The sequence below is a fragment of the Epinephelus fuscoguttatus genome, linkage group LG16 (assembly GCF_011397635.1).
Source record: "Epinephelus fuscoguttatus linkage group LG16, E.fuscoguttatus.final_Chr_v1".
Classification (NCBI taxonomy): Eukaryota; Metazoa; Chordata; class Actinopteri; order Perciformes; family Serranidae; genus Epinephelus; species Epinephelus fuscoguttatus.
In genome coordinates this window covers 21491528-21505439 of record NC_064767.1, presented here as the reverse complement: position 1 = coordinate 21505439, position 13912 = coordinate 21491528, and the positions used below count along the sequence as shown (strand labels likewise).

The 13912-nt window shown below is 40.7% G+C and overlaps 1 protein-coding gene across 1 annotated transcript in view; it reads right to left on the bottom strand.

Annotated features, from left to right (window-relative positions):
• Nucleotides 1–13912, bottom strand: part of hpse2 (heparanase 2) — a 78195-nt gene that overhangs the window by 60131 nt on the left and 4152 nt on the right. The gene's annotated exons all lie outside the window — the stretch shown is intronic.

The following is a 13912-nucleotide window of genomic DNA, read 5'->3' as shown; positions in this document are numbered from 1 at the left end:
AAACTTCTCCTGGTTAGAATTCCTTCAGTATTCATTGTTCCGAAGGTTTATACTGAGAGTAAAATTATCTGCAGAGGTCTCCTCCTCTCTCAAACAAATTAAACAGTCAATTAAAACCAGTTCAAACACTGGATAAAGCAGCTTCACGTTACAAATCAGTGTTTCTTCTATACTGTTTGGCACATTGCAGATAGGCCATTAGCCTAGCACCTGCTAATGTGTGCTCACCTTTTTTTCTAATATCTTAATATATGCTAACATAACATATGCTATGCTGAATTATCTGCAGAGGTTACCTCCTCTCCAAAACAAATGGACCTGGTGATTTAAACCAGTAAGAAACACAGAATAAAGCAGTTTCACATAACAAATCAGTAGTGTTTCTCTGATGCTGTCAGGTAGGGATGCACCAAAATGATGATTTGTGGCCGAAGCCGAAGCCGAATAATATTAAACGCTTGGCCGAATACCGAGTACTGAATACTGAATATCTTTGTTTAGTTTTTCATTAGTTTTTGCAGATGAACCCCCTCCAGATTAGTCTTGTCACGGTACCAAAACTGGATCCCACTGTATGATACCAATGAAAATATCACGGTTCTGAGTAGTATCATGACACCACAGCGAAAATGAGGCAGATGTGCCTTTTGTCATTTATGAAAACATAAATCACTTTTCTATTATAGGCTACATCAATGATATTTCAATGGAATAAATTACTTATTGACTTATTCATGCTTCAAAAACAGCATCAATGAGTGATGAACATGGGGGGATCAAAATAAAATAAAATAAATAAATAAAATAAGAATCAACCAGCCCCCCTCCTCCCCTGCATAAGTAAAGAACAGTCCCTAAAGTGCGGTGAGGTTTGTGGGCCGTCAACGGCTCATTTCTCCTCTGACACATCACATACCTGTGTTCGGCTGGCTCGGCTGTTCAGGTACTTCTGGGCAGTCCACACGCCAAGAAGAGGATATTATTGGAGCCGACTTCTCCGCGCCGGTAAGCAGATGGCGGCCGTATTTGACAGGAATACATTACTGTCTGTGTCTGTGACCCCCGTTCAACCCACAATCAGTGGGATTCGCCTTTCGTTTCTGCTGCTGGTTGAAATCTGTAGGCTGCTCGCACAGCGTGCTGAATGATTTAAGCCTATTTTGCTTGCTCAAAGCTATTTTTAGTCGCAAATGCGAGTGCGGTGACGGATGGATCGCCACACTGCCAACATTTTAATCCACCCGTCACGGCAAGCTGTTTGATTGCGTTATCAAAACCGCAATGCTATTATTCAGCCTTGCTTTTAACTTATTCCACCAAATACCGAATGTGTGGGGTTTTTTTTGCAATATTCGGCCGAATATATTCGGTTACCGAATATTCGGTGCATCCCTACTGTCAGGCATATCAGAGAAGGGGTGTTAGCCTAGCACATCCTAATGTGTTCTCACCTTTTTTCTCTGATAAGTTAAAATCCACACAGTTAGGAGGTTTTTACCAGGAGCTGAATCATCTCCAGAGGTCTCTTTCTTCCCCGAACAAACAAACAGACAGAGTGATTTAAACCAGCAACAACACTAAATAAAGCAGTCTCACATTTAAAAATTCAGTGTTTTTCCAACAGCTTGTCATGGTGGGGCTTCTAACTACAGTGGCTAACATGAAAAATGTTAATGGCTCTCTCTAGAGGCAGTGTTTGATTTGTCTGTTATGGGTCATTGGAGAAACAACCGCGGTGCAACGTGGCGAGTTCCGTAGACAATATAAATGGCTCATTCTAAACTAAAACTAACTAACTAAAACACAACAACTCTTCATTTCAGGTGATTATACACCAAAGGAAACATTACATTCCATTTCTGCCAATATATCCCCCTAAATCCTGCACACTGGACCTTTAGGCGTTGGTTTTGTTCAGTACCTGCCAGGTGGGCTTGGCTGTAATATCTGATCTCAGGCAGACATTGTTTTTAGGATTCCACTAACATGCCAAGAATTCACTTTGCTGTGCCTGGCTCATGCCAGCAGCATTTTTTGGCAATTTCCACGGCACTCCTTGGTCGTCTCGTCATCATTTCACCCAATGCCACAAATAATTTGCCATGAAACCCTAAAATCAAACTGAGCAGAGTCCAAAGTCAATTTGCATGGAAAGCTTAGCTCATTCAAAGGTCATTTACATTTCAGCGTGGTGTTTTCAGGGATTCCTTTATAGGCTTGTCTTAGTCTTAGTTCAATTTGCTACTATGCCATTTGTATTAGCAATCTCTATTCATATCTGACTACAGATCATTAGCATATCTCATCCTACTGTGTCTCATGCTCCCTTTTTCTTTGCTAATTATTAATAAAGAGTTGAAAGAGTAAAATGTCATAAAAATGGTCATTATTATTATTTTTTTTTTTACAAAAGCACTGACTTAATCCATACAAAACTGTTCAATTCAATTTGTTTTGCTTATAGAAGCACAGAAAATTTAAAGAGTGGCAAAACTGAAAAAAGACAAAACGCTTAATTACTAATTTGTGAGGTGAGAGATCAGCACAAAACAAACATCTCTCTTCAAAACAAACATTCATTAATATATGGTAAACATGCCCTCTAGAAAAAAAGGTTATTAGTTTTACTTCACCTAACTGTGTGGACAGGTCAGAAACAGAAAACCTCTGTTGAATAACTCAGTTTGGAATCACTGTTCGAGATCAATGTATGTATCTGATGATGTTCCAAAGCTTAATGTATTTGTATAAAACCCGTGGGTGTTCTGCTCACAGCAAATTTATGAGTTTCGACTCCCCTCAGTTGTTGGCAGTCAAGCCCAGCAGGTTTCCAGGTCCCTTTCTTTAAATAGCGCAGTAAAGCAAACAGTCGGGCAATCCGTAATGTGTAAAAACATACACATAACCTTTAATGTTCTTTGTTTTACCACTTCACTCTCCAAAATCTACAATGACTGCTCATATCCAATAATATCATTATGGATATCAACAAATCAAAGCAGATTAAATTCATTCTCTCTCGTGATGGCAACTGGCTGTACTGCGGTGTTACAGTGTGAAACTTGGCAGGAGAAACTCTCATAAATCTGCATTCAGCAGTGAGCTGGAGATGGATCGGGTACTGAGGCAGCTGCAAAACCAAAAACTGAATCCATCACAATTCACACCTTGTGTGTGCGCACACTCACTGAGGGGATTTGAAACAAAGGAGATAAGGCAGATGTTGGAGAAATAATTCTTCGTCTTCCTTACCGTAGAGGTTTGATCATGAGATTAAGGAAAGAGTGGATAAAGGGCTGAGAGGAGTCATATGGCAGAACTAATATGAAGGATGGTGCATGTTTCCCACTGTTGCAAGAAAATATGTTTTGATTTTCAAATGAGTAAAAACAGAAAGTTATAACTAGAGGCCCTCTGACTATAGACAGCTGTGCCAGTTTGTTTTGATGAAAACATATTCGAGCCATTCACAGATGTTCGCTAAAATCCCCTTTCTGTGCCTGCTCCTCATGTTTGTCTTCCCAGATTTTTAACCTTCTGCCGTCTCTATGTCCTGTTTAGTGACTCATAATAGCTTTTGTCAGAGACATGAATTCCCTTTTGTCCTCTCTCCATTATTCCATTACAGAGAGAGTTTTGCTCATTAAAATTCTGATGAGCCAAAGCAATGAGAAAATATAGAAATGTGTGCTCTTTAGTTACACCAGTTTTACGTCAAGCACACATACTGTAGTTTTCACAAGGTAGAGGGTGGTATCTAGAGGAGCCCAATAGGTATTATCCATCCTACAAAGCAGCTAATTAGGATGCTACAAACCACATGCAGAAAATCACTGTGTTAATGTTAAACTTGGCATCTGTGTCCTATTTTAATTTTTACATACTCATTTTTTTATTTTTAAGTCCTGGTAGGATCAGAGAAAGGTCGAGACATGCTCAGCAGTGCAAAGCCTGTGTCCAGTGACAACGTCCATCAGCAACATTTTTTCAGCTCTTGCTTCATACAACATCTGGGCATGGCAACCTAGGTGTGGTTAACAGAGGTGCACCATCAAGAAAAGCAAATCAGGCAAACATTTGGAGCCCCCCAAGAAGCTGTGAAAAAGGGGCCCCTTTTGGTTACTCATATTGGCACATTTTCCAATGACAACTATAAAACCCCTTAAACCTTGCATAAACACTATACAGCGCATCGCCTATGGGGCGCCTTGCGAGAGTGAGAGAAAGAGCTTATGTGTGACGGTGTCTGGCACTGGCTTTCAAGCATTAGGATAAAACTGAACCAACTGTATTAATGAGTGTGTTCCTTATGCATTTGATGATAAACTCATTTGGAGGCAAGGCTGAAAAACAATGCAGCAACTTAAGTATGTAGGCATGTGCCTCTTAAGCCTCTCGGTACAATCCATGAATATACTTTCAATTAATATATCTAATAAGACTTTCAATGCAATTTATCAATCGCCTTCTTTCAATGCATGCAGTTTGCTATCTAACACAGTGCCGACTACAGCTGAAATTAAACTATTATCTAATACATTTATTGTGAACTGTTGCTTTGCAAATCAACAAATAGGACTCACTTAAAGGGCCAGTGTGTCATATTTGGCATGGTTTATTGTCAAATCTGAATCTGAATATTCTACCCATTAATATGTTTATATAAGTGTATAATCGCTATAAAATAAAATTTGTTTGGTTTTCGTAGCCTTATAATTATGCTTATATATACATACATATATATATATATATACATATATATATATGTATATATATATATATATATATATATATATAGCAAGGGCCTTGCTTTAAAGAGCCATGTATGTACGGCAGCCCGAGCGGACAATCCAGCCAGCCAGAGAACGCGTTTCGCGAGTATAAATAAACCAACTAAGACAGCGGAAGGAACGAAGGAGGAGGAGGAAACAGCAGAGTGTGTTAGTAGTTCGTCGATACAGAGTAGTGAAAAGTTTTTTTAGTTATAAAGTTTGTGAATGGACCACACTTACCACGCAACCGGAGAGAATGAACCCGAAGCGTCATGTGCGAGGAAAAGAAGACGGTGCTTTTCCTCCTGATGATATATCTCCCCAACAATAGTAGCACCGAATCCCATTCTGTGCAGCAAAATGGGAGCGGAGGATTCAGCCTCTCTTCTCGACCGCTCAGGATCCAACACATGGAGTTCCTCATCTGTATGCTCCGGCTCAAACAGGTATAGCTCTGGATCTGTGTCCGCCATAAGAAACTCTTCAAAATCGCGTTCAGAGTCGTCCATTGCAGCTACTATAGTCCTGAGATATTGCTAGGCTAAATAAACAGCTGAGTTTTGTTTACAGGCTACGCTGTCAGTCAGTGTGTGGGCTGGAGATTGGTGGAGCAGAGAGGGGAGGGCTGCCCCGCTGGGTACTGTTAGCGAGTATGTGTGTATGAAGTGTGTGCGTTACGCCAGAAGAGTCAGAGTTTAGGACGGAATCTTTTACGTGCTACCCCCTGGAGTGTTACCGGAGTTTTTGGAGTGCTCAAATAAACGGGCCTTTTTCCCGAACGCTACTCTGGTCTCCTGCGCGTGAGGGATTCATTACAATATCGTAACATGGTTTACACTTCTACATAAATATTCACCTCATCGCTAGATAGACCTACTCCTGAAAAACTTGTGTCTGCGGAAGGTTTTAGAATTTGACCACTGATGCCACTGTTTTCCATGGTTTTCAACCCATTTTACACACTGGCCCTTTAACATTTGGGTTACTATTAAGAAAAAATGGGGGCATATATACATTGCCACTGCATGAGCCAAGTGCACTCTAGTTTTGTTTTCACCCTTGTGCTATCCAGAGCATTCATAACGCAGTTCGAACACTGAAGTACTCGGCGGACTCAGAGCAGCACACCTCCTAGAGTGGGGGAGTGACAGCCGATATATCGGTTGGCTTGTTGGTTAATTTGTTCGACCTTCCACTTTCAGAGAAGAACAGTTAAAACAGAAACAAAGTGCATATTGGCTCTCTAAGTAACAACTGAATGACCTGCTCTGTCCATGCCAATTGCTCCATCTCCAAAAATGCAGTAAAATTTAAAAGAAGTGGTGGGGCATCGGTATGGAAACGTAAAATCACACTGTCACAATATTTTTCTTGCCACTTGCCTGGTGTTACTCAAACATAATATAATTCCTGCTAGCCAGCATACGTGGAGGGAGACGGAGCGTGTGGAGAAAATGAAGAAACGTTCGTGCCGGTAAACAAAGCGTCACGCATCAACGCATATTAGAGCGATATTACGTCAACAATTAGCCTACAGAAAACACATTAACTGTTGCACTGTTACATTACATGGAAAGTTAACCACAGAAGATTACTGTAAAAATTATTTTTACATAAAATTCCATGACCTTTCCTAAACTTTCAATGACTTTTACTGATTTCATGACTTTTCCAGGCCTGAAAAATGAGATTGTGAGATGAATTTTCCAGTGTGTTTTCCTCAGAGTGTGGGAACCCTGGGCTGCAACGACCAGAGTGGAGAGTATGGAGTTAAACTTAGCGTTGCAGTGTGTGTACTGTTTAAACTATTTGTCAGTGAATACAAAAGCCAGGTTCCTGTGTCTTACTTGTCACCTGCTGATAAAAGTGAAGGGGGTTAGCCCAGTAATTGTGTTAACAGTGAATAAAAAGGCAAAAGTTAATTGCAGGTCTGCGACAAAATGCAAACTCCAGCCGCCTGTATGAAGGTCAAGGCGCCCTCACACCCACCCACCATCCACTATGAGCTGCAGATTCGTCCAACACCTCCTGTCAATGCCAGAATGTGCATCCTGGAGGTCAGCACATTTGGGGTTAAAGTTTAGATAAACTAAATTGGTGGAAAATCGTGAAAGTGTGTAACACTCTGCACTCTGACTCGTGCAGCTGCTCAGGAGCTCGTAGCCATTACCGCAGTTGGAAATAATGGCCTTGCTCTGTTGCACTTGCACATTTGTTGTGAAAGCAGGGTTACATTAGTATTGCTTCACACTTTTCTGTTTTGTCATTCTTCTCATGTTTCCTTTCAGTGGAGCCCTGCAGCTCTCAGTGAGAGGCTTCTGGCTGTGACTGCTGCTCCTCTGTGGCAGTTCAAAGGCAGAGGCACAGGTATTAGTGTCTGATGTACTCTCAGCAATGTTTACTTAAACCTAACAACTGATTACACACTGTAAACATTTGTGTCATTTGATACTACACACGTGAGATCAGACTGAGAAGGAGAGAAAGAGGAGAGTTGAAATCATGATGTCAGTCTGCATACCATCCGCCTGATCATGACACCAACTTCTGGCTCAGCGAACATTACAATAATGCTCATTAATGCGATGCGTCCAACCAAAACTTGGGATGTTTTAAAAGTATGACATCATGGATCAAGTGGTGTCAAACCAGCCTGCTGGGCCTCTTTGTTAGCTTTGTTAAGTCTCATTGCAACACACAGCTATAATGGCTACTCTGTGCTCCAGTTTCTGCAAGGAAACCATTCATTTAAAGAACTGCTACATTTAATCTCACATGCATAATTCATTTTCATTTCCTCTCCATAAACCTGGCACTGGCCCATGCTGAACTCCTGCTCATCTTCAATCTAGGTTAGCTCCTTCCTAAAAAATATGTCCTACTTAGCCCCGCCATCCAGATGGCCCCTTTTCCCAATTTTCCTCTCCCACACTGACGTCCAGGAGCCGCCTCAGTCCAGAAACAAAAAATAACTGACCCAACAGCAACAGTCCAGTTAAAAATCCCACATAAATCCTTCCAACTAGAGCAAACTCATCAGTAGAGCTGCAACTATTAGTCAGTTAATTCATTTTGATAATTGATTAATAATTTCAGTCATTTTTCAAGCAAAAAATGTAGACATCTGCTGGTTTCTCCTTCTTAAGTGGGAAATTGCTGCTTTTATATGTCATTTATGATTGTAAATAAAGAGTCTTTGGGTTTTGGTTGGACAAAAGAAGCATTTTGAAGACATCACCTTGGACCCTGGGAAATTGTGAGGAACATTTTTTTTCCACAATTGTTTGACATTTAATCCAATAAATGCGAAAACAATCGGCACATTAATCAATACTGAAAATAATAGTTAATTGCAGCCCAACCTGACTATTTTTTTATTATTATTATTACGAGCTATTCCTTTTCTCCTTACTGACTTTTTTTCTTTTTTAAATATCATGACTTATTTTGTTTTTCCTTATTGTACATCTGTGAAGGAACGCCACATGTTAGATGTGATGTGCATACGTACATATTTCGGCTTTTGTCTACCATATAAACATTGTGTAGGCATGACGATACAACTTTTTTCTGTTAGTGCAACAATTATCACTTAAGTCTTTTGCTCCGATTGATTTAAGTCATGTATCCTTCTCAGTTCTGCACATTATTTCCTCTCTCTTGAAAATCAACGAAAGAATTTAAAGAGATACTTCCAATGCTGTCTCACAAGCAGCTGCAGACCTTAAAACTGAAAACATCCTGTGTTTGACCTTTTCTTCTTCAGTTTTTCTGTTTTGGGAAAACTTTCTTCTCGTCCGTGTTCTCAAATATTGATTGTCCGGCTTTAGACTACAAGAATAATACAATATAGGAATTCCTAAATTGAGTTGTGTTTATCCTTTGAGCCTTAAACACACGGACGAGGCCTTTGAGGTCACAAGCTGAGCGGACTGACTGCCTCATTCTCTGAAGTGTCAAATAAACATCAGACTTTCACATGAAGTCACAATATACACAGCTACACTAACAGTAAACATGAGAGGGAGAAAATGAGGGAGAGGTATTAAGTTGTGGAGAAGAGGGAAGAGAGAATTAAAGAAGTGATGCCTGATGGAGGGATATACTCCTGCAGAGAGAGACACGAGATGACCCTGACCCTGACCTTGTCTGAGCTTGGGGTATTTTCTCGACTTAGTTCCTCTGCTGAATGTGTGTGTGTGTGTGTGTGTGTGTGTGTGTGTGTGTGTGTGTGTGTGTGTGAGCTTTAGCTTGGAGTGGCCCCATTATTGATAGCTCTAACAAGCCTAGGTCAAAGGTCAGACAGTGGTGAGTGGAAAAGGATGGAGCGAGACTGTTATGGGTCCCTTAAACACCTACTGCCGTCTCACACACACACACACACACACACACACACACACACACACACACACACACACACAATGAATCCTGGCTGATTGTTACCAGACCGTATTTAAACACATCCCGAATGCTTCTGTACCCCTGTTACTCTCCACACCACCACACCACAGATTCTAGTTTACACAACATGCTTAACAGTTCAACTGAGTTAAGTAAGACCATAATAAGACCATAACGCAACCATGTTCACACTCTCAGGACTTTTCCAGCGTCATCAGTGCTTATTCTGGTGGCTTATTTCCCCACTAAAGCAGTCATTGTATGTTAATTCCACTAGAGACCACATTTTGTACCAGAAAAAGAAAACAGCTGCTCTATCCTCCCAAACAATCTTTGAGAAATATCCTTCAGACTTTTGAAGAACATTTCCCAGGGGGCAAACTTGCAGCTTGTGTCTGTGCTCGAAAGAATGAGTGTTTCTATGAGAACACTTCACAGTAAATCAGCTTTAGGTAAATAAAGTCCTTCTGCCTGGCTTCGACCGCCCTCTCTCCCTGGCTTCGACCGCCCTCTCTCCCAGCCAACCAATCTGGTAACGACTATGGCACCTGCTAAAAAACAGCAAGGCGCCGCTCTCTGTGTCTCAACACCACTTCTACACCTTAATAGGAACCATTACACTGAGAGTGCATGTTTTAAAAGATTCCATATGGTCCTAATCAATCAGTAAAATGATGCAAAAATGTCAAGTGCTTGGGATGAAATAACATTCAGTGGTGATTTATCATTACAATAAGTTTTACTGCATCAATAATGTCAACTATATTTCATCATATTCCCACCTGTGAAATCAGTTTAAATATCAACACTCAAATTTTAGAAATTCATCTTTAGTCAGCACCTAGCAGAATAAGTTAAAAGAAGCTATGCATATTTTATCATCAGTAAATCATGGCCATCTTTATTTACTTGACTAAATAGGCCTCCAGGCTGCAGCTGAGCAGAGAGCGCAAGTGGTAACATCCTCTTGGTGACAGGAAGCAGCAGGGTTTATGGGAAATGTGGTCCTAATTTTGGGATACATTGGAGCAATACCACATGTGTGAGACAGAGGCTAGTTGTCTCAACCATGGTTTTATAAGTTTACAGTTACAAGAATTTAGGCAATAATGATAATTACTATAAAACTAGATCTTGTCTGGGACTTTTGTTATTGTTGTATTGTACGGCAGTTTCTGTCTTTTGTCAATGTGATAGTCCAGTAGGGCTGGGCAATGTGGAGAAAATCAAATATTATACTTGTAATCATCAGTAATGTGGGTAAAATGACTAAAGCCCGGTTTGCTACCGAGCAGTATGGCATGATACAGTTCAGTTCGGTATGCATTTTTTCCGTTTCCACAGTAAAAAGTTGTGGCTGGTACCAATCAAACCGTTCCGTACCGTCCCCATTTTTGGTCACCCCTCTGCTGGGGTACCTAGCACACAGATCCGGTACTAAAAGGTGGAGCTGTGAACACTGCAGTCTGTTGATTGGCCAATAGCGGACAGTCACTCTGCTCAGGGCTGAGTTGTGGCTGGTTTTGTAACCTCTGTTCACACTGTGGCAAGTCTTAAATACATTAGTAAACTATAACTATAAAATGAAAGGATGTTTTACTGCCTCTTGAAGCAGCTGTAGTCTGAGAAAAAAAAAGCTTAATTCATTGGACAGACTGCCGCCAACATTTAAGGTGGAACATTGCATGAGCTGACGACAACATACCTTAAATTTCAATGTGACAACTTTGACCATTACTTTAGTTTTTATTGTCTCTCTTAGATGACACAAAATTTAAGTAATGAGTGGATCTTTAAGTGTTTAAAAATATTTCGACCGAGTTATGTGAACTTCATATATTCTAATCCTCACTCGGAGAAAAAGAAAAAAGCATTGCAGAGCATCATTCCTATGGGCTTCAGCTGGCTATGTTTGCCTGAGAAGGACTAAATGCACAAACCCGCTATTTTTAAATTTACCATCGAGACAGACTCTCACTGCAGCCTGTTTTATTTTGCCCTGAAAATGTCATCATGTAGCCTCATTCTGTGGATGATAAATGAGGTGCAGTCTTCCATCGGTGTCAACAGAGATGGGGAAATACAATGAGTGCTGGACGGAGCAGTGATGGACAACAATCCCGCCCACATCTTCCAAGGGTACTGTTTGCGGAGGAAACGTTAAATGGACCTAAGGTCGAGGTACCATGTATGAAGAGATACTCTTGCTTCCAAAGGTGTCATACCAAAAGTGTTTGGCTTATATGGGTAAAGGCAAATAATAGATCAGAACAGTCTGATAAGTTACTTTACTTTACATCACTTTACTGTAACGCAGCCTTTAAAACCAGGAAAAGACAATACTTACGATATAATGATATCCAAAATCTAACAAGATATCAAGTCTCATATCACAATAATGATATAATATTGATATACTGCCCAGCCTTATAGTCACGTGATATTATTTTCTGTACTTTTTGACTGTTCCTGCTTAATGAATGGCCTCTCTGGCCAACATATCCACATTGCTAGTGCTTTTATTCATACGCGATACCAAAAATATCATCACATAATCACTATCAGCATGCTTAACCAAAAATATGCTTGACTGATTAAAACTGCAAAGTCAAACATAAACATTTGAAAATGCTTGACCTACACGAAACATCCTTAAGTTCCTGTGGCAACAACATTAAACACTGCAAGGAGAGATGCACCGAATATTCGGTAACCGAATATATTCGGCCGAATATTGCAAAAAAAACCACACATTCGGTATTCGGTGGAATAAGTTAAAAGCAAGGCCGAATAATAGCGTTGTGTTTTGATAACGCAATCAAACAGCGTGCCGTGACGCGTGGAGTAAAATGTCGGCAGTGTGGCGATCCATCCGTCACCGCACTCACATTTGCGACTAAAAATAGTTTTGAGCGAGCAAAATAGGCTTAAATAATTTAGCACGCTGTGCGAGCAGCCTACAGATTTCAACCAGCAGCAGAAACGAAAGGCGAATCCCACCGATTGTGGGTTGAACGGGGGTCACAGACACAGACAGTAATGTATTCCTGTCAAATACGGCCGCCATCGGCTTACCGGCGACGGATAAGTCAGCTCCAATAATATCCTCTTCTTGGCATGTGGACTGCCCAGTAGTACCTGAACGGCCGAGCCAGCCGAACACAGGTATGTGACGTGTCAGAGGAGAAACAAGCCGTTCACGGTCCACATACCTCACCGCAATTTAGGGACTGTTCTTTACTTATGAAGGGGAGGAGGGGGGCTGGTTGATTCTTATTTTATTTATTTATTTTATTTTATTTTGATCCCCCCCTATGTTCATCACTCATTGATGCTGTTTTTGAAGCATGAATAAGTCAATAAGTAATTTATTCCATTGAAATATCATTGATGTAGCCTATAATAGAAAAGTGATTTATGTTTTCATAAATGACAAAAGGCACATCTGCCTCATTTTCGCTGTGGTATCGTGATACTACTCAGAACCGTGATATTTTCATTGGTATCGTACAGTGGGATCCAATTTGGTACCGTGACAAGACTAATCTGGAGGGGGTTCATCTGCAAAAACTAATGAAAAACTAAACAAAGATATTCAGTATTCGGTACTCGGTATTCGGCCAAGCGTTTAATATTATTTGGCTTTGGCCACAAATTTTCATTTCGGTGCATCCCTAACTGCAAGCTCCATGTGCCATTTAGCACAGTTGTAACACTACAAAATTAATAGTAGGGTGCTACTCTACGTGACTCCTGACCTGCACCTCCCCTCACACGAGCAGGTCCAAAATCTTCCTCTATGTATTTTCCTACATTGATAAATGCAACAGGACCATGTTTTGACTGTTGCACATGAGAGTGTGTGAAAATACGCAGCTGATAAATGTTGGTCCACATCTATCACGCTTACGGCAACACCCAGCGAGGTCTCCAAGCGAGACCTTCTGCAAACATGGAAAACACACCACAGCCTGTGTGTGTAACTACCAAACATATTCATGACACATCCAACCGGGTTCTCTTGAGGTAGAGTCGGATTCTTTGTTTTTCATAAATTTATCAATGTCTTTTCAAAATATTTTATATTTCTTTGGATCAGCAGTGAACATGGGGTTGTGTACATTACACTAACATTTAAAGGCTTTCTCAGTCTGACTTTTCCTCCCATGTAGCACATAGATAATGTACTGTCTTTGATTGGACTGCCGGTTAACTCCCAAGTCCACAATTATTTTTCCAGGTGCTCTTTGGCTGTCTGTTTTGGAATATCCTGCCCACCCACTATCTTTTCAAGATACAAAAGAGGATACAAAGTATGTACGTGTCCGTATGAAGAGGCAACAGAGCAGTGAAGACTTACATTAGCATTAGGGGTTGAACTTTTATACTTTTTGATGTCCTTATATTTATTTTCTAGCTTCAAAGCATTTTCTCTCTCACCTTAACCAACCAAATTCTACTTTCCAGCTCTTTAAAACCACACACAGTGTTAACTGATCATTCCTGACCCTGACTCCGTCTTTACATGCACTACCATGATCCCAAAAACTGCAGTAATTTTAACAGACAAATCCCTCATTCACTCCTTTCTGCTGCAGTTCCCAGTCAATCACAATAACAGATAAGAAATGCAGCCCACCCAAAATCAGGACTCCAGAGTTCCTTCTGCGGTCAGGTTGAGTTAACTGTAACCAGCGAGAACGTCAGAGCTCTGTTTACTAGCCTCTGCCACTGCTCTC